We start from the raw sequence: 25,126 nt of genomic DNA, 5'->3' as shown, positions 1-25,126 counted from the left end.
GTATAGTAAAGCTGATCTGTGGTATAGTGAAAGCTGATCTGTGGTATAGTAAAGCTGATCTGTGGTATAGTAAAGCTGATCTGTGCTATAGTGAAAGCTGATCTGTGGTATAGTAAAAGCTGATCTGTGGTATAGTGAAAGCTGATCTGTGGTATAGTAAAAGCTGATCTGTGGTATAGTAAAGCTGATCTGTGGTATAGTAAAGCTGATCTGTGGTATAGTGAAAGCTGATCTGTGGTATAGTAAAAGCTGATCTGTGGTACAGTAAAAGCTGATCTGTGGTACAGTAACAGCTGATCTGTGGTATAGTGAAAGCTGATCTGTGGTATAGTAAAAGCTGATCTGTGGTATAGTAAAAGCTGATCTGTGGTATAGTGAAAGCTGATCTGTGGTATAGTGAAAGCTGATCTGTGGTATAGTAAAAGCTAATTTGTGGTATAGTGAAAGCTGGTCTGTGGTATAGTAAAGCTGATCTGTGGTATAGTAAAGCTGATCTGTGGTATAGTGAAAGCTGATCTGTGGTATAGTAAAGCTGATCTGTGGTATAGTGAAAGCTGATCTGTGGTATAGTGAAAGCTGATCTGTGGTATAGTGAAAGCTGATCTGTGGTATAGTGAAAGCTGATCTGTGACATAGTAAAGCTGATCTGTGGTATAGTAAAGCTGATCTGTGGTATAGTATAGCTGATCTGTGGTATAGTGAAAGCTGATCTGTGGTATAGTAAAGCTGATCTGTGGTATAGTGAAAGCTGATCTGTGGTATAGTAAAGCTGATCTGTGGTATAGTAAAGCTGATCTGTGGTATAGTGAACGCTGATCTGTGGTATAGTGAAAGCTGATCTGTGGTATAGTGAAAGCTGATCTGTGGCATAGTAAAGCTGATCTATGGTATAGTAAAGCTGATCTGTGGTATAGTGAAAGCTGATCTGTCGTATAGTAAAGCTGATCTGTGGTATAGTGAAAGCTGATCTGTGGTATAGTAAAGCTGATCTGTGGTATAGTAAAGCTGATCTGTGGTATAGTGAAAGCTGATCTGTGGTATAGTGAAAGCTGATCTGTGGTATAGTGAAAGCTGATCTGTGGTATAGTGAAAGCTGATCTGTGGTATAGTAAAAGCTGATCTGTGGTATAGTAAAGCTGATCTGTGGTATAGTGAAAGCTGATCTGTCGTATAGTAAAGCTGATCTGTGGTATAGTGAAAGCTGATCTGTGGTATAGTAAAGCTGATCTGTGGTATAGTAAAGCTGATCTGTGCTATAGTGAAAGCTGATCTGTGGTATAGTAAAAGCTGATCTGTGGTATAGTGAAAGCTGATCTGTGGTATAGTAAAAGCTGATCTGTGGTATAGTAAAGCTGATCTGTCGTATAGTAAAGCTGATCTGTGGTATAGTGAAAGCTGATCTGTGGTATAGTAAAGCTGATCTGTGGCATAGTAAAGCTGATCTGTGGTATAGTGAAAGCTGATCTGTGGTATAGTGAAAGCTGATCTGTGGTATAGTGAAAGCTGATCTGTGGTATAGTGAAAGCTGATCTGTGGTATAGTAAAAGCTGATCTGTGGTATAGTAAAGCTGATCTGTGGTATAGTAAAGCTGATCTGTGGTATAGTGAAAGCTGATCTGTCGTATAGTAAAGCTGATCTGTGGTATAGTGAAAGCTGATCTGTGGTATAGTAAAGCTGATCTGTGGTATAGTAAAGCTGATCTGTGCTATAGTGAAAGCTGATCTGTGGTATAGTAAAAGCTGATCTGTGGTATAGTGAAAGCTGATCTGTGGTATAGTAAAAGCTGATCTGTGGTATAGTAAAGCTGATCTGTGGTATAGTAAAGCTGATCTGTGTTATAGTGAAAGCTGATCTGTGGTATAGTGAAAGCTGATCTGTGGTATAGTGAAAGCTGATCTGTGGTATAGTGAAAGCTGATCTGTGGTATAGTGAAAGCTGGTCTGTGGTATAGTAAAGCTGATCTGTGGTATAGTAAAGCTGATCTGTGGTATAGTGAAAGCTGATCTGTGGTATAGTGAAAGCTGATCTGTGGTATAGTATAGCTGATGTGTGGTATAGTGAAAGCTGATCTGTGGTATAGTAAAGCTGATCTGTGGTATAGTAAAGCTGATCTGTGGTATAGTGAAAGCTGATCTGTGGTATAGTAAAGCTGATCTGTGGTATAGTAAAGCTGATCTGTGGTATAGTGAACGCTGATCTGTGGTATAGTGAAAGCTGATCTGTGGTATAGTGAAAGCTGATCTGTGGTATAGTGAAAGCTGATATGTGGTATAGTGAAAGCTTATCTGTGGCATAGTAAAGCTGATATGTGGTATAGTAAAGCTGATCTGTGGTATAGTAAAGCTGATCTGTGGTATAGTAAAGCTGATCTGTGGTATAGTGAAAGCTGATCTGTGGTATAGTGAAAGCTGATCTGTGGTATAGTGAAAGCTGATCTGTGGTATAGTGAAAGCTGATCTGTGGTATAGTGAAAGCTGATCTGTGGCATAGTAAAGCTGATCTGTGGTATAGTAAAGCTGATCTGTGGTATAGTGAAAGCTGATCTGTGGTATAGTGAAAGCTGATCTGTCGTATAGTAAAGCTGATCTGTGGTATAGTGAAAGCTGATCTGTGGTATAGTAAAGCTGATCTGTGGTATAGTAAAGCTGATCTGTGGTATAGTGAAAGCTGATCTGTGGTATAGTGAAAGCTGATCTGTGGTATAGTGAAAGCTGATCTGTGGTATAGTAAAAGCTGATCTGTGGTATAGTGAAAGCTGATCTGTGGTATAGTGAAAGCTGATCTGTGGTATAGTAAAGCTGATCTGTGGTATAGTAAAGCTGATCTGTGGTATAGTGAAAGCTGATCTGTGGTATAGTGAAAGCTGATCTGTGGTATAGTGAAAGCTGATCTGTGGTATAGTGAAAGCTGATATGTGGTATAGTGAAAGCTTATCTGTGGCATAGTAAAGCTGATATGTGGTATAGTAAAGCTGATCTGTGGTATAGTGAAAGCTGATCTGTGGTATAGTAAAGCTGATCTGTGGTATAGTAAAGCTGATCTGTGGTATAGTGAAAGCTGATCTGTGGTATAGTGAAAGCTGATCTGTGGTATAGTGAAAGCTGATCTGTGGTATAGTGAAAGCTGATCTGTGGTATAGTGAAAGCTGATCTGTGGCATAGTAAAGCTGATCTGTGGTATAGTAAAGCTGATCTGTGGTATAGTGAAAGCTGATCTGTGGTATAGTGAAAGCTGATCTGTCGTATAGTAAAGCTGATCTGTGGTATAGTGAAAGCTGATCTGTGGTATAGTAAAGCTGATCTGTGGTATAGTGAAAGCTGATCTGTGGTATAGTGAAAGCTGATCTGTGGTATAGTGAAAGCTGATCTGTGGTATAGTAAAAGCTGATCTGTGGTATAGTGAAAGCTGATCTGTGGTATAGTAAAAGCTGATCTGTGGTATAGTAAAGCTGATCTGTGGTATAGTAAAGCTGATCTGTGGTATAGTGAAAGCTGATCTGTGGTATAGTGAAAGCTGATCTGTGGTATAGTGAAAGCTGATCTGTGGTATAGTGAAAGCTGATCTGTGGTTTAGTGAAAGCTGATCTGTGGTATAGTGAAAGCTGATCTGTGGTATAGTAAAGCTGATCTGTGGTATAGTAAAGCTGATCTGTGTTATAGTGAAAGCTGATCTGTGGTATAGTGAAAGCTGATCTGTTGTATAGTAAAAGTTGATCTGTGGTATAGTGAAAGCTGATCTGTGGTATAGTGAATGCTGATCTGTGGTATAGTGAAAGCTGATCTGTGGTATAGTGAAAGCTGATCTGTGGTATAGTGAAAGCTGATCTGTGGTATAGTGAAAGCTGATCTGTGGTATAGTGAAAGCTGATCTGTGGTATAGTGAAAGCTGATCTGTGGTATAGTGAAAGCTGATCTGTGGTATAGTAAAGCTGATCTGTGGTATAGTAAAGCTGATCTGTGTTATAGTGAAAGCTGATCTGTGGTATAGTGAAAGCTGATCTGTGGTATAGTGAAAGCTGATCTGTGGTATAGTGAAAGCTGATCTGTGGTATAGTGAAAGCTGGTCTGTGGTATAGTAAAGCTGATCTGTGGTATAGTAAAGCTGATCTGTGGTATAGTGAAAGCTGATCTGTGGTATAGTGAAAGCTGATCTGTGGTATAGTATAGCTGATGTGTGGTATAGTGAAAGCTGATCTGTGGTATAGTAAAGCTGATCTGTGGTATAGTAAAGCTGATCTGTGGTATAGTGAAAGCTGATCTGTGGTATAGTAAAGCTGATCTGTGGTATAGTAAAGCTGATCTGTGGTATAGTGAACGCTGATCTGTGGTATAGTGAAAGCTGATCTGTGGTATAGTGAAAGCTGATCTGTGGTATAGTGAAAGCTGATATGTGGTATAGTGAAAGCTTATCTGTGGCATAGTAAAGCTGATATGTGGTATAGTAAAGCTGATCTGTGGTATAGTAAAGCTGATCTGTGGTATAGTAAAGCTGATCTGTGGTATAGTGAAAGCTGATCTGTGGTATAGTGAAAGCTGATCTGTGGTATAGTGAAAGCTGATCTGTGGTATAGTGAAAGCTGATCTGTGGTATAGTGAAAGCTGATCTGTGGCATAGTAAAGCTGATCTGTGGTATAGTAAAGCTGATCTGTGGTATAGTGAAAGCTGATCTGTGGTATAGTGAAAGCTGATCTGTCGTATAGTAAAGCTGATCTGTGGTATAGTGAAAGCTGATCTGTGGTATAGTAAAGCTGATCTGTGGTATAGTAAAGCTGATCTGTGGTATAGTGAAAGCTGATCTGTGGTATAGTGAAAGCTGATCTGTGGTATAGTGAAAGCTGATCTGTGGTATAGTAAAAGCTGATCTGTGGTATAGTGAAAGCTGATCTGTGGTATAGTGAAAGCTGATCTGTGGTATAGTAAAGCTGATCTGTGGTATAGTAAAGCTGATCTGTGGTATAGTGAAAGCTGATCTGTGGTATAGTGAAAGCTGATCTGTGGTATAGTGAAAGCTGATCTGTGGTATAGTGAAAGCTGATATGTGGTATAGTGAAAGCTTATCTGTGGCATAGTAAAGCTGATATGTGGTATAGTAAAGCTGATCTGTGGTATAGTGAAAGCTGATCTGTGGTATAGTAAAGCTGATCTGTGGTATAGTAAAGCTGATCTGTGGTATAGTGAAAGCTGATCTGTGGTATAGTGAAAGCTGATCTGTGGTATAGTGAAAGCTGATCTGTGGTATAGTGAAAGCTGATCTGTGGTATAGTGAAAGCTGATCTGTGGCATAGTAAAGCTGATCTGTGGTATAGTAAAGCTGATCTGTGGTATAGTGAAAGCTGATCTGTGGTATAGTGAAAGCTGATCTGTCGTATAGTAAAGCTGATCTGTGGTATAGTGAAAGCTGATCTGTGGTATAGTAAAGCTGATCTGTGGTATAGTGAAAGCTGATCTGTGGTATAGTGAAAGCTGATCTGTGGTATAGTGAAAGCTGATCTGTGGTATAGTAAAAGCTGATCTGTGGTATAGTGAAAGCTGATCTGTGGTATAGTAAAAGCTGATCTGTGGTATAGTAAAGCTGATCTGTGGTATAGTAAAGCTGATCTGTGGTATAGTGAAAGCTGATCTGTGGTATAGTGAAAGCTGATCTGTGGTATAGTGAAAGCTGATCTGTGGTATAGTGAAAGCTGATCTGTGGTATAGTGAAAGCTGATCTGTGGTATAGTGAAAGCTGATCTGTGGTATAGTAAAGCTGATCTGTGGTATAGTAAAGCTGATCTGTGTTATAGTGAAAGCTGATCTGTGGTATAGTGAAAGCTGATCTGTTGTATAGTAAAAGTTGATCTGTGGTATAGTGAAAGCTGATCTGTGGTATAGTGAATGCTGATCTGTGGTATAGTGAAAGCTGATCTGTGGTATAGTGAAAGCTGATCTGTGGTATAGTGAAAGCTGATCTGTGGTATAGTGAAAGCTGATCTGTGGTATAGTTAAAGCTGATCTGTGGTATAGTGAAAGCTGATCTGTGGTATAGTACAAGCTGATCTGTGGTATAGTGAAAGCTGATCTGTGGTATAGTGAAAGCTGATCTGTGGTATAGTGAAAGCCGATCTGTGGTATAGTGAAAGCTGATCTGTGGTATAGTGAAAGCTGATCTGTGGTATAGTGAAAGCTGATCTGTGGTATAGTGAAAGCTGATCTGTGGTATAGTGAAAGCTGATCTGTGGTATAGTGAAAGCTGATCTGTGGTATAGTAAAGCTGATCTGTGGTATAGTGAAAGCTGATCTGTGGTATAGTGAAAGCTGATCTGTGGTATAGTGAAAGCTGATCTGTGGTATAGTAAAGCTGATCTGTGGTATAGTGAAAGCTGATCTGTGGTATAGTGAAAGCTGATCTGTGGTATAGTGAAAGCTGATCTGTGGTATAGTGAAAAGCTGATCTGTGGTATAGTGAAAGCTGATCTGTGGTATAGTGAAAGCTGATCTGTGGTATAGTGAAAGCTGATCTGTGGTATAGTGAAAGCTGATCTGTGGTATAGTAAAAGCTGATCTGTGGTATAGTGAAAGCTGATCTGTGGTATAGTGAAAGCTGATCTGATCTGTGGTATAGTGAAAGCTGATCTGTGGTATAGTGAAAGCTGATCTGTGGTATAGTGAAAGCTGATCTGTGGTATAGTGAAAGCTGATCTGTGGTATAGTGAAAGCTGATCTGTGGTATAGTGAAAGCTGATCTGTGGTATAGTGAAAGCTGATCTGTGGTATAGTGAAAGCTGATCTGTGGTATAGTAAAAGCTGATCTGTGGTATAGTGAAAGCTGATCTGTGGTATAGTGAAAGCTGATCTGTGGTATAGTGAAAGCTGATTTGTGGTATAGTGAAAGCTGATCTGTGGTATAGTGAAAGCTGATCTGTGGTATAGTGAAAGCTGATCTGTGGTATAGTGAAAGCTGATCTGTGGTATAGTGAAAGCCGATCTGTGGTATAGTGAAAGCTGATCTGTGTTATAGTAAAGCTGATCTGTGGTATAGTGAAAGCTGATCTGTGGTATAGTGAAAGCTGATCTGTGGTATAGTGAAAGCTGATCTGTGGTATAGTGAAAGCCGATCTGTGGTATAGTGAAAGCTGATCTGTGTTATAGTAAAGCTGATCTGTGGTATAGTGAAAGCTGATCTGTGGTATAGTGAAAGCTGATCTGTGGTATAGTATAGCTGATGTGTGGTATAGTAAAGCTGATCTGTGGTATAGTATAGCTGATGTGTGGTATAGTAAAGCTGATCTGTGGTATAGTAAAAGCTGATCTGTGGTATAGTGAAAGCTGATCTGTGGTATAGTGAAAGCTGATCTGTGGTATAGTAAAGCTGATCTGTGGTATAGTAAAGCTGATCTGTGCTATAGTGAAAGCTGATCTGTGGTATAGTAAAAGCTGATCTGTGGTATAGTGAAAGCTGATCTGTGGTATAGTAAAAGCTGATCTGTGGTATAGTAAAGCTGATCTGTCGTATAGTAAAGCTGATCTGTGGTATAGTGAAAGCTGATCTGTGGTATAGTAAAGCTGATCTGTGGCATAGTAAAGCTGATCTGTGGTATAGTGAAAGCTGATCTGTGGTATAGTGAAAGCTGATCTGTGGTATAGTGAAAGCTGATCTGTGGTATAGTGAAAGCTGATCTGTGGTATAGTAAAAGCTGATCTGTGGTATAGTAAAGCTGATCTGTGGTATAGTAAAGCTGATCTGTGGTATAGTGAAAGCTGATCTGTCGTATAGTAAAGCTGATCTGTGGTATAGTGAAAGCTGATCTGTGGTATAGTAAAGCTGATCTGTGGTATAGTAAAGCTGATCTGTGCTATAGTGAAAGCTGATCTGTGGTATAGTAAAAGCTGATCTGTGGTATAGTGAAAGCTGATCTGTGGTATAGTAAAAGCTGATCTGTGGTATAGTAAAGCTGATCTGTGGTATAGTAAAGCTGATCTGTGTTATAGTGAAAGCTGATCTGTGGTATAGTGAAAGCTTATCTGTGGTATAGTGAAAGCTGATCTGTGGTATAGTGAAAGCTGATCTGTGGTATAGTGAAAGCTGGTCTGTGGTATAGTAAAGCTGATCTGTGGTATAGTAAAGCTGATCTGTGGTATAGTGAAAGCTGATCTGTGGTATAGTGAAAGCTGATCTGTGGTATAGTATAGCTGATGTGTGGTATAGTGAAAGCTGATCTGTGGTATAGTAAAGCTGATCTGTGGTATAGTAAAGCTGATCTGTGGTATAGTGAAAGCTGATCTGTGGTATAGTAAAGCTGATCTGTGGTATAGTAAAGCTGATCTGTGGTATAGTGAACGCTGATCTGTGGTATAGTGAAAGCTGATCTGTGGTATAGTGAAAGCTGATCTGTGGTATAGTGAAAGCTGATATGTGGTATAGTGAAAGCTTATCTGTGGCATAGTAAAGCTGATATGTGGTATAGTAAAGCTGATCTGTGGTATAGTGAAAGCTGATCTGTGGTATAGTAAAGCTGATCTGTGGTATAGTAAAGCTGATCTGTGGTATAGTGAAAGCTGATCTGTGGTATAGTGAAAGCTGATCTGTGGTATAGTGAAAGCTGATCTGTGGTATAGTGAAAGCTGATCTGTGGTATAGTGAAAGCTGATCTGTGGCATAGTAAAGCTGATCTGTGGTATAGTAAAGCTGATCTGTGGTATAGTGAAAGCTGATCTGTGGTATAGTGAAAGCTGATCTGTCGTATAGTAAAGCTGATCTGTGGTATAGTGAAAGCTGATCTGTGGTATAGTAAAGCTGATCTGTGGTATAGTAAAAGCTGATCTGTGGTATAGTGAAAGCTGATCTGTGGTATAGTGAAAGCTGATCTGTGGTATAGTAAAGCTGATCTGTGGTATAGTAAAGCTGATCTGTGCTATAGTGAAAGCTGATCTGTGGTATAGTAAAAGCTGATCTGTGGTATAGTGAAAGCTGATCTGTGGTATAGTAAAAGCTGATCTGTGGTATAGTAAAGCTGATCTGTCGTATAGTAAAGCTGATCTGTGGTATAGTGAAAGCTGATCTGTGGTATAGTAAAGCTGATCTGTGGCATAGTAAAGCTGATCTGTGGTATAGTGAAAGCTGATCTGTGGTATAGTGAAAGCTGATCTGTGGTATAGTAAAAGCTGATCTGTGGTATAGTGAAAGCTGATCTGTGGTATAGTAAAAGCTGATCTGTGGTATAGTAAAGCTGATCTGTGGTATAGTAAAGCTGATCTGTGGTATAGTGAAAGCTGATCTGTCGTATAGTAAAGCTGATCTGTGGTATAGTGAAAGCTGATCTGTGGTATAGTAAAGCTGATCTGTGGTATAGTAAAGCTGATCTGTGCTATAGTGAAAGCTGATCTGTGGTATAGTAAAAGCTGATCTGTGGTATAGTGAAAGCTGATCTGTGGTATAGTAAAAGCTGATCTGTGGTATAGTAAAGCTGATCTGTGGTATAGTAAAGCTGATCTGTGTTATAGTGAAAGCTGATCTGTGGTATAGTGAAAGCTTATCTGTGGTATAGTGAAAGCTGATCTGTGGTATAGTGAAAGCTGATCTGTGGTATAGTGAAAGCTGGTCTGTGGTATAGTAAAGCTGATCTGTGGTATAGCAAAGCTGATCTGTGGTATAGTGAAAGCTGATCTGTGGTATAGTGAAAGCTGATCTGTGGTATAGTATAGCTGATGTGGTATAGTGAAAGCTGATCTGTGGTATAGTAAAGCTGATCTGTGGTATAGTAAAGCTGATCTGTGGTATAGTGAAAGCTGATCTGTGGTATAGTAAAGCTGATCTGTGGTATAGTAAAGCTGATCTGTGGTATAGTGAACGCTGATCTGTGGTATAGTGAAAGCTGATCTGTGGTATAGTGAAAGCTGATCTGTGGTATAGTGAAAGCTGATATGTGGTATAGTGAAAGCTTATCTGTGGCATAGTAAAGCTGATATGTGGTATAGTAAAGCTGATCTGTGGTATAGTGAAAGCTGATCTGTGGTATAGTAGCAAAGCTGATCTGTGGTATAGTAAAGCTGATCTGTGGTATAGTGAAAGCTGATCTGTGGTATAGTGAAAGCTGATCTGTGGTATAGTGAAAGCTGATCTGTGGTATAGTGAAAGCTGATCTGTGGTATAGTGAAAGCTGATCTGTGGCATAGTAAAGCTGATCTGTGGTATAGTAAAGCTGATCTGTGGTATAGTGAAAGCTGATCTGTGGTATAGTGAAAGCTGATCTGTCGTATAGTAAAGCTGATCTGTGGTATAGTGAAAGCTGATCTGTGGTATAGTAAAGCTGATCTGTGGTATAGTAAAGCTGATCTGTGGTATAGTGAAAGCTGATCTGTGGTATAGTGAAAGCTGATCTGTGGTATAGTGAAAGCTGATCTGTGGTATAGTAAAAGCTGATCTGTGGTATAGTGAAAGCTGATCTGTGGTATAGTAAAAGCTGATCTGTGGTATAGTAAAGCTGATCTGTGGTATAGTAAAGCTGATCTGTGGTATAGTGAAAGCTGATCTGTGGTATAGTGAAAGCTGATCTGTGGTATAGTGAAAGCTGATCTGTGGTATAGTGAAAGCTGATCTGTGGTATAGTGAAAGCTGATATGTGGTATAGTGAAAGCTTATCTGTGGCATAGTAAAGCTGATATGTGGTATAGTAAAGCTGATCTGTGGTATAGTGAAAGCTGATCTGTGGTATAGTAAAGCTGATCTGTGGTATAGTAAAGCTGATCTGTGGTATAGTGAAAGCTGATCTGTGGTATAGTGAAAGCTGATCTGTGGTATAGTGAAAGCTGATCTGTGGTATAGTGAAAGCTGATCTGTGGTATAGTGAAAGCTGATCTGTGGCATAGTAAAGCTGATCTGTGGTATAGTGAAAGCTGATCTGTGGTATAGTGAAAGCTGATCTGTGGTATAGTGAAAGCTGATCTGTCGTATAGTAAAGCTGATCTGTGGTATAGTGAAAGCTGATCTGTGGTATAGTAAAGCTGATCTGTGGTATAGTGAAAGCTGATCTGTGGTATAGTGAAAGCTGATCTGTGGTATAGTAAAAGCTGATCTGTGGTATAGTGAAAGCTGATCTGTGGTATAGTAAAAGCTGATCTGTGGTATAGTAAAGCTGATCTGTGGTATAGTAAAGCTGATCTGTGGTATAGTGAAAGCTGATCTGTGGTATAGTAAAGCTGATCTGTGGTATAGTAAAGCTGATCTGTGGTATAGTGAAAGCTGATCTGTGGTATAGTGAAAGCTGATCTGTGGTATAGTGAAAGCTGATCTGTGGTATAGTGAAAGCTGATCTGTGGTATAGTGAAAGCTGATCTGTGGTATAGTGAAAGCTGATCTGTGGTATAGTGAAAGCTGATCTGTGGTATAGTAAAGCTGATCTGTGGTATAGTGAAAGCTGATCTGTGGTATAGTGAAAGCTGATCTGTGGTATAGTGAAAGCTGATCTGTGGTATAGTAAAGCTGATCTGTGGTATAGTGGAAGCTGATCTGTGGTATAGTGAAAGCTGATCTGTGGTATAGTGAAAGCTGATCTGTGGTATAGTGAAAGCTGATCTGTGGTATAGTAAAAGCTGATCTGTGGTATAGTGAAAGCTGATCTGTGGTATAGTGAAAGCTGATCTGTGGTATAGTGAAAGCTGATCTGTGGTATAGTGAAAGCTGATCTGTGGTATAGTAAAAGCTGATCTGTGGTATAGTGAAAGCTGATCTGTGGTATAGTGAAAGCTGATCTGTGGTATAGTGAAAGCTGATCTGTGGTATAGTGAAAGCTGATCTGTGGTATAGTGAAAGCTGATCTGTGGTATAGTGAAAGCTGATCTGTGGTATAGTGAAAGCTGATCTGTGGTATAGTGAAATCTGATCTGTGGTATAGTGAAAGCTGATCTGTGGTATAGTGAAAGCTGATCTGTGGTATAGTAAAAGCTGATCTGTGGTATAGTGAAAGCTGATCTGTGGTATAGTGAAAGCTGATCTGTGGTATAGTGAAAGCTGATTTGTGGTATAGTGAAAGCTGATCTGTGGTATAGTGAAAGCTGATCTGTGGTATAGTGAAAGCTGATCTGTGGTATAGTGAAAGCTGATCTGTGGTATAGTGAAAGCTGATCTGTGGTATAGTGAAAGCTGATCTGTGTTATAGTAAAGCTGATCTGTGGTATAGTGAAAGCTGATCTGTGGTATAGTGAAAGCTGATCTGTGGTATAGTGAAAGCTGATCTGTGGTATAGTGAAAGCCGATCTGTGGTATAGTGAAAGCTGATCTGTGTTATAGTAAAGCTGATCTGTGGTATAGTGAAAGCTGATCTGTGGTATAGTGAAAGCTGATCTGTGGTATAGTATAGCTGATGTGTGGTATAGTAAAGCTGATCTGTGGTATAGTATAGCTGATGTGTGGTATAGTAAAGCTGATCTGTGGTATAGTAAAAGCTGATCTGTGGTATAGTGAAAGCTGATCTGTGGTATAGTGAAAGCTGATCTGTGGTATAGTAAAGCTGATCTGTGGTATAGTGAAAGCTGATCTGTGGTATAGTGAAAGCTGATCTGTGGTATAGTGAAAGCTGATCTGTGGTATAGTGAAAGCTGATCTGTGGTATAGTAAAAGCTGATCTGTGGTATAGTGAAAGCTGATCTGTGGTATAGTGAAAGCTGATCTGTGGTATAGTGAAAGCTGATCTGTGGTATAGTGAAAGCTGATCTGTGGTATAGTGAAAGCTGATCTGTGGTATAGTGAAAGCTGATCTGTGGTATAGTGAAAGCTGATCTGTGGTATAGTGAAAGCTGATCTGTGGTATAGTGAAAGCTGATCTGTGGTATAGTGAAAGTTAACGTGTGGAAAAGCGTAGTCCATAAAGGAAGTACCAAAACTCCTTGATAAAGGGGAGGTGCATGCAGGCATATGAGGACATTTGACTAGGATGGAAGACATGATATAGTAAAACATGCAGAAGAGCAAATGTAAAAGAGTGAAAGAAACGCACTAACCTCCCCTGTGCCCAGTAAGAAAACCACACAACCCTCTCCAAAGCAAAAAAAAAGTTAGACGACATTTCCGCCCAGTAAATTTCGAACCGCCCCTAAGCTGATACTGCATAACCACATAAGCCGTTGACATTTCCGGTTCTGTTTTAATCATTGTGCTTGACAAAACACATAAAAACATTACGTTTTCTAAAGTTTAAAAAAAATGTAGACTTAAATGCCTGTGTTACTGTATTCAGAACATTACATTTACATTTACATTTAAGTCATTTAGCAGACGCTCTTATCCAGAGCGACTTACAAATTGGACATCATACAGTTCGGTAATTTAAACCAGCTCATTCTTTAATCTAGGGATTGAGGTGAACCAAACAGGTGTGTATATTGCCAGTATGTATTAAAGGGGAATGGAAACACTTTAAGCTGATGTTCTAAAGCCTACTGTTTCCATTCCCCTTTAAGGAACAGCGGGACAGTACAGATACACCTGCAGCCCTGTGCCTATTCAGGTAGTGGTTATGTCATACATGTGTGACCTAAAACCAGTCTGTACGAAGACATTTAGACTCTGATTCAGTTATACTCTGATGCTATAGAGGTGGGAGGACGAATAAAGAAGGAGCAGGAAATGAAATGTAAAAGAAAACGTGTCTGGAAGTTGGTCAGTACTGTACAGTACGTCTCTCACTCTCACTTCCTTTCTACTACTTCCTCCTATCCTCTTCTCCCTCCCTCTCATCCTTCACACTTTTCCTTCCTCTTCTCAACATTCAACCTTCTTCCTCCTATCCTCTTCTCCCTCCCTCTCATCCTTCACACTTTTCCTTCCTCTTCTCAACATTCAATCTTCTTCCTCCTATCCTCTTCTCCCTCCCTCTCATCCTTCACACTTTTCCTTCCTCTTCTCAACATTCAACCTTCTTCCTCCTATCCTCTTCTCCCTCCCTCTCATCCTTCACACTTTTCCTTCCTCTTCTCAACATTCAATCTTCTTCCTCCTATCCTCTTCTCCCTCCCTCTCATTCTTCACACTTTTCCTTCCTCTTCTCAACATTCAACCTTCTTCCTCCTATCCTCTTCTCCCTCCCTCTCATCCTTCACACTTTTCCTTCCTCTTCTCAACATTCAACCTTCTTCCTCCTATCCTCTTCTCCCTCCCTCTCATCCTTCACACTTTTTCTTCCTCTTCTCTACATTCAACCTTCTTCCTCCTATCCTCTTCTCCTCCCTCTCATCCTTCACACTTTTCCTTCCTCTTCTCTATATTCAACCTTCTTCATCCTCCTCTTCTCTCCTATTTTCTTGTCATCCTTCTTCCTCAACAGTTCCCGTTCTGGCCGGGCGGCTGCAGGTTTCAAACAAACTTGTCGAAACATGCTGCCTGCTCGTCCGTCCCCACAGGCACCCCGCCGCTCGCCAAATCTGCTGTGCCACAATGTAAGCAGGTGGTGTCGCGTTCAAACGAAAGAACGGGCAGAGCGCGTGGGCGTCAGGCAGGCAGACGACACCAATCCCAAAGTCCCGGCTGACCTCCAAAACCTTGGCTATGCTTGCCAAAATCATAGTGAACATTTCTGGTTCTGTGAGCTCTCTTTCTCTATTAGTCTCGCTCTAATGCTGCCTGTTTCTCTCTCTCTCTCTCTCTCTCTCTCTCTCTCTCTCTCTCTCTCTCTCTCTCTCTCTCTCTCTCTCTCTCTCTCTCTCTCTCTCTCTCTTTTCTCTCTCTCTCTTTCTCCCTCTCTCTCTCTCTCTCTCTCTCTCTCTCTCTCTCTCTCTCTCTCTCTCTCTTCCTCTCTCTCTCTTTCTCTCTCTCTATTTCTTTCTATTACTCTTTCTCTCTCTTACCCTCTGCCTCTCTTTTTTTTCTCTCTCCCTCTGTTTTCTCTGTTTACTTTGCAGGGGTTTTGCTCAGTGGATCAAAACTGCAAGCAGGCCTCTGGCCATGTTAATGAAAGGAACAGGAGTGGATGCATCTGATGCGGCTGGCGATTCTGTCAACTGATTCTCATCTGTTGTGTGTTTGTGTGTGTGTGTGTGTGTGTGTGTGGCAACAGGTGCAGAGCAGCTCTTTGCCCATTGACACACTGCAGTCAGTGCTGTGCCAACACAGGTGATTTCCAGTCAGTGTTGTGCCAACACAGGTGATTTCCAGTCTGTGAAGCTGCAAACACACGTTGGCCATTTCAACTCTGTCTCTCTCTTTGGCTTGTTCTGTCTTTTCCAGTCCTGTCCTCATGGTTTTGCGACAGTTTGATTATACAGCCAATGTCTCTGCTGAAGTTATAGTGATAACTTCAACTCTCAACTGGTTAGTTCTTTGATTGAGAACTCATGTCTGTGGAGCGCGTCTGATCGCAGACAGGTGATGTGGAAATACCTGCAACATGCACCCCACAGTCAACCGCCTTTCTGGAAAACACAAAGACCCAAAGGAACAGGTTTGCTCACCCTGACAACATGTAACTGAGCAGTCAGAAGGTCTACCTCACCAGGAGTATTGACTCAACACTTGCCTACTACCTCACCAGGAGTATTGACTCAACACTAGCCTACTACCTCACCAGGACTATTTACTCAACACTAGCCTACTACCTCACCAGGAGTATTGACTCAACACTAGCCTACTACCTCACCAGGACTATTTACTCAACACTAGCCTACTACCTCACCAGGAGTATTTACTCAACACTAGCCTACTACCTCACCAGGACTATTGACTCAACACTAGCCTACTACCTCACCAGGACTATTGACTCAACACTAGCCTACTACCTCACCAGGACTATTTACTCAACACTAGCCTACTACCTCACCAGGAGTATTGACTCAACACTAGCCTACTACCTCACCAGGACTATTTACTCAACACTAGCCTACTACCTCACCAGGAGTATTTACTCAACACTAGCCTACTACCTCACCAGGAGTATTTACTCAACACCAGCCTACTACCTCACCAGGAGTATTTACTCAACACTAGCCTACTACCTCACCAGGAGTATTTACTCAACACTAGCCTACTACCTGTCATATGCTTCCTATGCTATTTAAAGGAAAATTTCACTTTTGGTATTTGTTTCGTTAGTAATTTGTTTTTGGGTGAAGTTTTCCTTTAACAACAAAAGCAAGTTTGAGTCCTAATCCTTGTATTGACGCCACTGGCACATCGGAGCCAAGAATCTACCCATTAAGTACATTTCGGCACATTGTTCTCCGATTTATATGGGCGAAGAACAAATGAGACAGGAGACCAGAAACGTGATTTTCCTCCGAGACAGACAATTTTCGCTGCATCGTCCGAGTCCAAAAATAACAAAGAACAAAGGGGGATAAATGCGTTCTGAACAGGGCTTGGCAGCCCAGGCGGGGTGGGATGGAAGAGGGGAGTCGAAGAGAGAGAACAACGGAGAGAGAGCGCGAGCATGGCGTCCACACATCTGTCCACACAGCAAGGGGTTCTAGAGACTCGCACCACAGAAACGGGTTTAACCTTCTCTTCTGCCTCCACCTGTTCATTAGCATGGGCCCCCCACAGAGCCACCGCCACCATTTTACACTCCTCCCTACTCTCTCTCTCTCTCTTGCTCCATCATTCACTCATTATTTCTGTTCACTCATTATCTCTCTTTTCTTGTCTCTCTATTTTTCCATCTCTCTCTCTGTCTCTATCTATGTCTCTCTCACTCCATCTCTCTCCCTCTCTCTGTCTCTGTCTATGTCTCTCTATTCAATTTCAATTCAATTCAATTCAATTCAAGGGACTTTATTGGCATGGGAAACAAATGTTAACATTGCCAAAGCAAGTGAGGTAGATAATATACAAAGTGAAATAAACAATAAAAATGAACTGTTAAGATTACACTCACAGAAGTTACAAAATAAAAAAGACATTACAAATGTCATATTATGTATATATACAGTGTTGTAACGATGTGCAAATGGTTAAATTACAAAAGTGAAAATAAATAAGTATAAATATGGGTTGTATTTACATTGGTATTTGTTCGTCACTGGTTGACCTTTTCTTGTGGCAACAGGTCACAAATCTTGCTGCTGTGATGGCACGCTGTGGTATCTATCCATCTCGCTCCCTGTCTGTCTCCCTGTCTGTCTCCCTGTCTGTCTCCCTGTCTGTCTGTCTGTCTGTCTGTCTGTCTGTCTCCCTCCCCTCCCTCCCTCCCTCCCTCCCTCCCTCCCTCCCTCCCTCCCTCCCTCCCTCCCTCCCTCCCTCCCTCCCTCCCTCCCTCCCTCTCTGTCTGTCTGTCTGTCTGTCTGTCTGTCTGTCTGTCTGTCTGTCTGTCTGTCTGTCTGTCTGTCTGCCATCTCTCTCCCATCTCTCTCTCTGTCTCTGTCTCTCTCAATCTCTCTCCCTCTCTCCCTCTCTCTCTCTCTCTCTCTCTCTCTCTCTCTCTCTCTCTCTCCCTCCCTCTCTCGCTCCCTCTCTCTCTCCCTCTCTCTCCCTCCCTCTCTCTCCCTCTCTCCCTCTCTCTCTCCCTCTCTCTCCCTCCCTCTCTCTCTCCCTCTCTCTCTCCTCTCTCTCTCTCTCTCTCCCTCTCTCTCCCTCCCTCTCTCTCCCTCTCTCTCTGTCTGTCTGTCTGTCTGTCTGTCTGTCTGTCTGTCTGTCTGTCTGTCTCGATCTATGTCTCTCTCTCTCTCTCTCTCTCTCTCTCTCTCCCTCTCTCTTTGTCTCTCTCTCTCTCTCTTTCTCTCTCTCTCTCTCTCTCTCTCTCTCTCTCTCTCTCTCTCTCTCCCTCTCTTTCACTTTCTCTCTCTCTCTCTCTCTCTCTCTCTCTCTCTCTCTCTCTCTCTCTCTCTCCTCTCTCTTTCACTCTCTCTCTCTCTCTCTCTCTCTCTCTCTCTCTCTCTCTCTCTCTCTCTCTCTCTCTCTCTCTCTCCCTCTCTTTCCTCTCTCTCTCTCTCCCTCTCTCTCTCTTCTCTCTCTCTCTCTCTCTCTCTCTCTCTCTCTCCTCTCTCTCTCTCTCTCTCTCTCTCTCTCTTCTCTCTCTCTCTCTCTCTCTCTCTCTCTCGAGCCTTTGGGACCGTCATTGTTAGCCCAACCATAATCTACCAGCTAATCTGCTAAAAGGTTTATTCTATTCTACTGAGCCATTTACTTTATGGTCGTATTGTTATCTTTTATTATTTCTTTTTGTTTTTGCATTGTGCAGAACAAACCTACAAGTAGGCATTTTGTTGGACAGTGTATACCATGTTTATCCTGTACATAGAATTAATCAAACGTGAAACTTGATTGAGCCTCCATTGACAGTGGAGGTTTGTACCATGTAGAGCCACAGCCAACTTTGTTGGACTGGAGAAAAAAGGGGATTGATGAATTGTCTATGAAAGTATATCACTCTTCCCACATCCCTACCCCCCGTTGACTCCCGCCTCCTACTGTATCAGTCCCATTTTTCCACCACATTGTTTGTAATTTGAGCACTATCGCTGGTGGCATCAGTCAAACTTGGCCCATTTTAATCTCTATGCAGTATCGTAAAAATAGAAAATGACAAGATTTATCATACTGAGGTACGCCTGAAAATCTAAATGAGAAAATAGTTAGATTAGAACAGCTAGATGAAAACCTTACAAGATCACAGTATGACAGTATAGTTATAAACAAAAGCCAATTAGCCATACTGCTGCACGTTTCATTGATACACTATTATATCAATGGACGCAAATATAGAAATAACCACAGACTACATTACCACATTATCAACGTAGGATAATTATTCCTTAGAACTCACAATAACACAAATAAATACTCTACAGTGTTTTCTATTTAAATAAAAATGAAAATAAATCTAATTTCCAATCTATCCCCTATAAATACAATGCTTTACATCCTCCTACGAGTCGTGCCACCACCTGCCTTGTTGATTTGTGTTCTGCACTCTTGGGTCCTGCATGAATCCACACACATTCCTTTGATTGCTTCTGCACGGTGACCAGACGATGATAAGAACGAGTCGGTGACATCTCAATTTCTCTCCCCACTGAACGATTCCGTTTCAATTATGCCTGCTGTTTTTCTCCACCCGTTCTCAATGCGTGGTTACTAATATGAAATGTAATTTCCTGTAAATCCGCCAGTTTCACTATCTGATGGCGTTGCACTCGGTTAGCCATGCATGGTGTTACCACCCTGTCTGAGACAGGTCCTCATAAGATGTGAAGGGAAAGACTGCAGGGCTCGTAGACCAGGTAATACATACCTAAGATGCAAAGTACAGTGAGCATAAGATGTTGAAAAGGTGTCTTTGTCTTTTGATCGTAGATACGATGCAACCTAAACTGGCTAAACATCCTCGACATGTTGTTCAGTTTTACTGTTAGGACTGATGTGAGATGTCATCAGTAACTTTGAGAGACAGTAAACTGTTAAGATGCCCTTTTTGTGTCAATCTATTCAAGCTGCATTGTAGAAAGCAAATTCTGACATGACATATAGAGCTGCACTGAGCTCATGCGCTGTCCATTAATAGTCTTGTACTAAAATCGAAAGCCTATTTGAAGATGTCATGTGGTCTGTAACACACAAAATGTCATTCAAGAGTGACTTTTACCACATGGAGAAACACATTTTTTTATAGATCTGGCCAACACAGTATCATAAGTTATTGTGAAATATGCACGAATCGCTTACTCAAAATTCGACTTTCGAATTCCACTTTTTCGAGTGTATTACAGAATCATCTTCAAAACGCATTTGTATACATTACACAATGTTCTTACGAATTCCAATTTCTTATGGCTAATGTTAGCTAGGTGGCTAACGTTAGCTAGGCTAGGGCTTAAGGTTAGGGGTTAAGGTTAGGATTAGGGCTTAAGGTTAGGGTTAGGGGTTAAGATTAGGGTTAGGGCTTAAGGTTAGGGTTAGGGGTTAAGATTAGGGTTAGGGCTTAAGGTTAGGGTGAGGGTTAGGGTTAGGGGTTAAGGTTAGGGTTAGGGGTTAAGGTTAGGGTTAGGGATTAAGGTTAGGGTAGGGGTTAAGGTTAAGGTTAAGGTTAGGGTTAGGGGTTAAGGTTAGGGTTAGGGTTAGGGGTTAAGGTTAGGGGTTAGGTTAAGGTTATGGTTGGGGTTGGTTAGGGGTTAAGGTTAGGTTAAGGCTATGGTTAGGGAGTTAAGGTTAGGGTTAGGGGGGGTTAGGGGAGTTAAGGTTAGGGTTAGGGGTTAAGGTTAGGGTTAGCGGTTAAGGTTAGGGTTAGGGGTTAAGGTTAGGGTTAGGGTTAGGGATTAAGGTTAGGGTTAGGGATTAAGGTTAGGGTTAGGGGTTAAGGTTAGGGTTGGGATTAGGGTTAGGGGTTAGGGTTAGGGGTTAGGGGTTAAGAGTTAGTTAGCGGTTAAGGTTAGGGTTAGGGGAGTTAAGGTTAGGGTTAGGGATTAAGGTTAAGGTTAGGGGTTAAGGTTAGGTTGGGATTAGGGTTAGGGGTTAAGGTTAGGGTTAGGGTTAAGGTTAGGGTTAGGTTAAGGTTATGGTTAGGGGTGAAGGTTAGGGTTAGGGGTTAAGGTTAGGGTTAGGGGTTAAGATTAGGGTTAGGGTTATGGTTAGGGATTAAGGTTAGGGTTAGGGGTTAAGGTTGGGGTTAGGGTTTGGGTTAGGGTTAGGGGTTAAGGTTAGGGTTAGGGGTTAAGGTTGGGGTTAGGGGTTAAGATTAGGGTTATGGGTTAAGATTAGGGTTAGGGGTTAAGATTAGGGTTAGGGTTAGGGGAGGTTAGGGTTAGGGTTAGGAGTTAAGGTTAAGGTTAGGGTTAGGGGTTAAGATTGGGGTTAGGGGTTAAGGTTAGGGTTATGGTTAGGGGTTAAGGTTAGGGTTAGGGGTTAAGGTTAGGGTTAGGGGTTAAGGTTGGGGTTAGGGGTTAAGATTAGGGTCAGGGGTTAAGGTTAGGGTTAGGGGTTAAGATTAGGGTTAGGGGTTAAGGTTAGGGTTAGGGGTTAAGGTTAGGGTTAGGGGTTAAGGTTAGAGTTAGGGGTTAAGATTAGGGTTAGGGGTTATGGTTAGGGTTAGGGGTTAAGATTAGGGTTAGGGGTTAAGATTAGGGTTAGGGTTAGGGGTTAAGGTTAGGGTTAGGGGTTAAGGTTAGGGTTAGGACCTGTGTGGCTCATTTGGTAGAGCGTGATGCTTTTAAAACCAGGGTTGTGGGTTTGATTCCTACAGGGTTAGGGTTTGATTCCTACAGGGTTAGGGTATGATTCCTACAGGGTTAGGGTTTGATTCCTACAGGGTTGTGGGTTTGATTCCTACAGGGTTGTGGGTTTGATTCCTACAGGGTTGTGGGTTTGATTCCTACAGGGTTGTGGGTTTGATTCCCACAGGGTTAGGGTTTGATTCCTACAGGGTTAGGGTATGATTCCTACAGGGTTAGGGTTTGATTCCTACAGGGTTGTGGGTTTGATTCCAACAGGGGACCAGTAAGGGTTAGGGTCAGGGTCAGGGTTTGATTCCTACAGGGTTGTGGGTTTGATTCCTACAGGGTTGTGGGTTTGATTCCAACAGGGGACCAGTAAGGGTTAGGGTCAGGGTTAGGGTTTGATTCCAACAGGGGACCAGTAAGGGTTAGGGTCAGGGTTAGGGTTTGATTCCAACAGGGGACCAGTAAGGGTTAGGGTTAGGGTTTGATTCCTACAGGGTTAGGGTTTGATTACTACAGGGTTAGGTTTGATTCCTACAGGGTTGTGGGTTTGATTCCTACAGGGTTGTGGGTTTGATTCCTACAGGGTTAGGGTTGGATTCCTACAGGGTTAGGTTTGATTCCTACAGGGTTGTGGGTTTGATTCCTACAGGGTTGTGGGTTTGATTCCTACAGGGTTAGGGTTTGATTCCTACAGGAAGCAGTAAGAAAATGTATGCACTCACTCTGTAAGTTGCTCTGGATAAGAGCTTCTGTTAAATCAACATCTTTCAGTGGATGTTGCAGTATCATAAATAAAGCAATTTGACACATCACTGATATCATAGCTTTTATGCTTGAATTGAAGTTTTCTGTTCATACCTGAACTCCAATATGTAAGCTAACAGTCTTATTTTTAGACAGTACCTACATAATATTTTCTACATTACAGAAACAAGTCAAATAGCAACCACTACTATGTGGACACACAACAATAAACATGTTAACCATTGAAAGACCATCCCAGATAAGATAAGTACTTTTACATCATGTTATTGCAAAATGTTCCCATGGTTAAAACTGTTCAAAGGTCTCACTTCCAAACATTAGGGTCCATTGAACAAAGCAGTTTAGAGTTAAGTGCCTAGATATAGTGATGTTGTCCATTAAACAAAGCAGTTTAGAGTTAAGTGCCTAGATATAGTGATGTTGTCCATTAAACAAAGCAGTTTAGAGTTAAGTGTCTAGATATAGTGATGTTGTCGATGTATAGTGATGTTGTCGATGTATAGTGATGTTGTCGATGTATAGTGATGTTGTCGATGTATAGTGATGTTGTCGATGTATAGTGATGTAGTCGATGTATAGTGATGTTGTCGATGTATAGTGATGTTGTCGATGTATAGTGATGTTGTCGATGTATAGTGATGTTGTCGATGTATATGTGATGTAGTCGATGTATAGTGATGTATAGTTGTCGATGTATAGTGATGTTGTCGATGTATAGTGATGTAGTCGATGTATAGTGATGTTGTCGATGTATAGTGATGTTGTCGATGTATAGTGATGTTGTCGATGTGTAGTGATGTTGTCGATGTATAGTGATGTTGTCGATGCGGCTACTGATTGATTGTTTTGTTCAAAGTTCCTTGCGGTCATATTTTTTTCTTGGTCACATTTTCCCTCTCTTGATTGGTATTTCCTTTGATGTGCTAACCTAGGTTGATGTTTAACTGTGTTTCTCACGGTCAGATGTACTCCTCCCAATAAGTCACTTTTTTATGGCTGGCTCTGTTTTAAGTTGGAAGTTTGTCATCGTGGTGTTAATGTGTGAAGCCAAATATGTGTTTTACCGTAGACGCCCTCTCCCAGGTAGTGTATGTGTTGTAACCTTTAAGGAACAATCTGCAGTTGATATGTACCCATTGATTATTGAACAGTAACTTATACATGCCTCATTAACTTAGTTTAACTGTGACAGAACACAAAATATAAGCTTATTTTACTCCAGTGTTTGTATATAAAAAAAAGAAAAAAATGTAAACAAACCGCATAGCCTCAGAAGAACTACATACTGTATATACAACTATACTTGGATGGATGGTCAGTCCTTGCATCCATAGCTCTGTCTATGCATTTCAGAGTGTTTACATTTCTTCAGCCTCATCCCTCAGCTTTCTACAGAAACAGTGGTGGGGTGTTATTCGTTCTTGTTTTAATTGCATATTGCCTCTTTAAGGGAAGTTGGTGAAATGTGTTTCTCAAAGTAGCCTAATGTTAATATGTTGGTTGTAGATCTAGCTACATGTCTGCACCTCAAATGGATGGATAAGATATGCTTATCTTTCCTTTTGGATTGTGGCGGCATAGAGCTGCATCTTCAAACCAGATGGTCTGTGTCTTGGATTCATGTTGGCATTACACTACCTTTTAGGTGAGACAACATCTTACAACATTTTGGAGTGTAAAGTCCCTTTAAGTGATGCCATATCCAAAAATATGTATTACAACATCTTTACCAGTATCAAAAGTCTGTCGTTTATGCTTTGAGTGAACATTCCGGTTTAAGGACAATTATATAACTAGTTCAAGTAAGTGCTATCACTCCAGTATCAGAGAGAGAAGCTAGCCCTGATGCTGCTCGTTAACTATGCTACAAGTATGACTTCATCTTTACAGTTCATGCTGGTGAATGAGATAATGGTCCAGTGTGCACCGTAAACATTTGGCAGAGCCTTTCATATGGTGCCTTTATGCAACTGGCAGTCATATCTGAGTGTTTGCTCTCACTAATACCATGTAGTTATCTTCATGACAAAGAACAATCAATACCCTGGCAGATAAAGATGAAAGAGCAGTACTGAGTTGTCTCTCTCTCTCCCTCTCTCGCTCTCTCTCTCTCTCTCTCTCTCTCTCTCTCTCTCTCTCTCTCTCTCTCTCTCTTTCTCTCTTTCTCTCTTTTCTCTCTCTTTCTCTCCCTCCCTCTCTCTCTGTATATATATATATATATATGTATTTATCTCTGGACATACTCTCTCTCCCTCTGTTTTTCTCTGTTTACTTGCAGGGGTTTTGCTCAGTGGATCGAAACTGGTAGCAGGCCTCAGGCCAGGCGGTTGCAGTCACATGTTAATGAATGGATGGGGTAGACGCATCTGATGTGGCTGGCGATTCTGTCAACTGATTCTCATCTGTTGTGTGTGTCTCCTGAGGTCAATGAATTGGGAGGAGTTGGGAAGAATTAATGTTACAGTATGTCCAGATTAGTAACAGAATGGTCTGTATTTAGTGGAATATTCCTAGCGCTCGAAAATACCAAATGTTTCTCACTTGTTTTTATTTTACCTTTATTTAACTAGGCAATCAGTTAAGAACAAATTATTATTTTTAATGACGGCCTAGAAGAATTGGGTTAGCTGCCTTATTCAGGGGCAGAACGACAGATTTTTATCTTGTCAGCTCGGGGATTCAATCTTGCAACCTTTTCGGTTACTAGTCCAACACTAACCACTAGGCTACCTGCCGTCCCACTTACATTCTAATCCCCAATTCCATTTCCTGTGGAGAATCCACATTATGTTAAGATTTTAGGGTTATTTAACCAGTCGTGTGTTTGTGCCAGGTGTACTGTCAAACCATACTGTGCTGTATTGCATTATGGGATTTTCTTGGCCTGGCCTCAACTCTGTACCATGTTCACTCCCTATTTCTTCCTCTCTTGTTTTTGTCTAATTCACTTTCACCCTGCCAGAGTCAGCAACACAGCCAAACACAGCTAAGCATTTATTAATTAGCGGCTCAGTTGTCTTTTAATTAAACATGTATCTTATTAGGCGGCTCACCCGATCCACCGTCCCCACTTCCCTCTCTTTCCCAAGCAGGAAGCCTTTGTAAGGACCGCTGCTCATGTGGGACCTTTAAACTTCCACCTGCACATTATGACTGTAATAAAGCTGTTATCAGTTCATGAAAATACCACCGCAAACAGGTGACTGCCACTTGTCATAAGTCAGCAGCAGAGATTAGTCTAGCGTC

Source organism: Oncorhynchus keta, chromosome 29 (assembly GCF_023373465.1).
Source record: "Oncorhynchus keta strain PuntledgeMale-10-30-2019 chromosome 29, Oket_V2, whole genome shotgun sequence".
NCBI classification, from domain to species: domain Eukaryota; kingdom Metazoa; phylum Chordata; class Actinopteri; order Salmoniformes; family Salmonidae; genus Oncorhynchus; species Oncorhynchus keta.
This window is presented reverse-complemented; position numbering follows the sequence as displayed.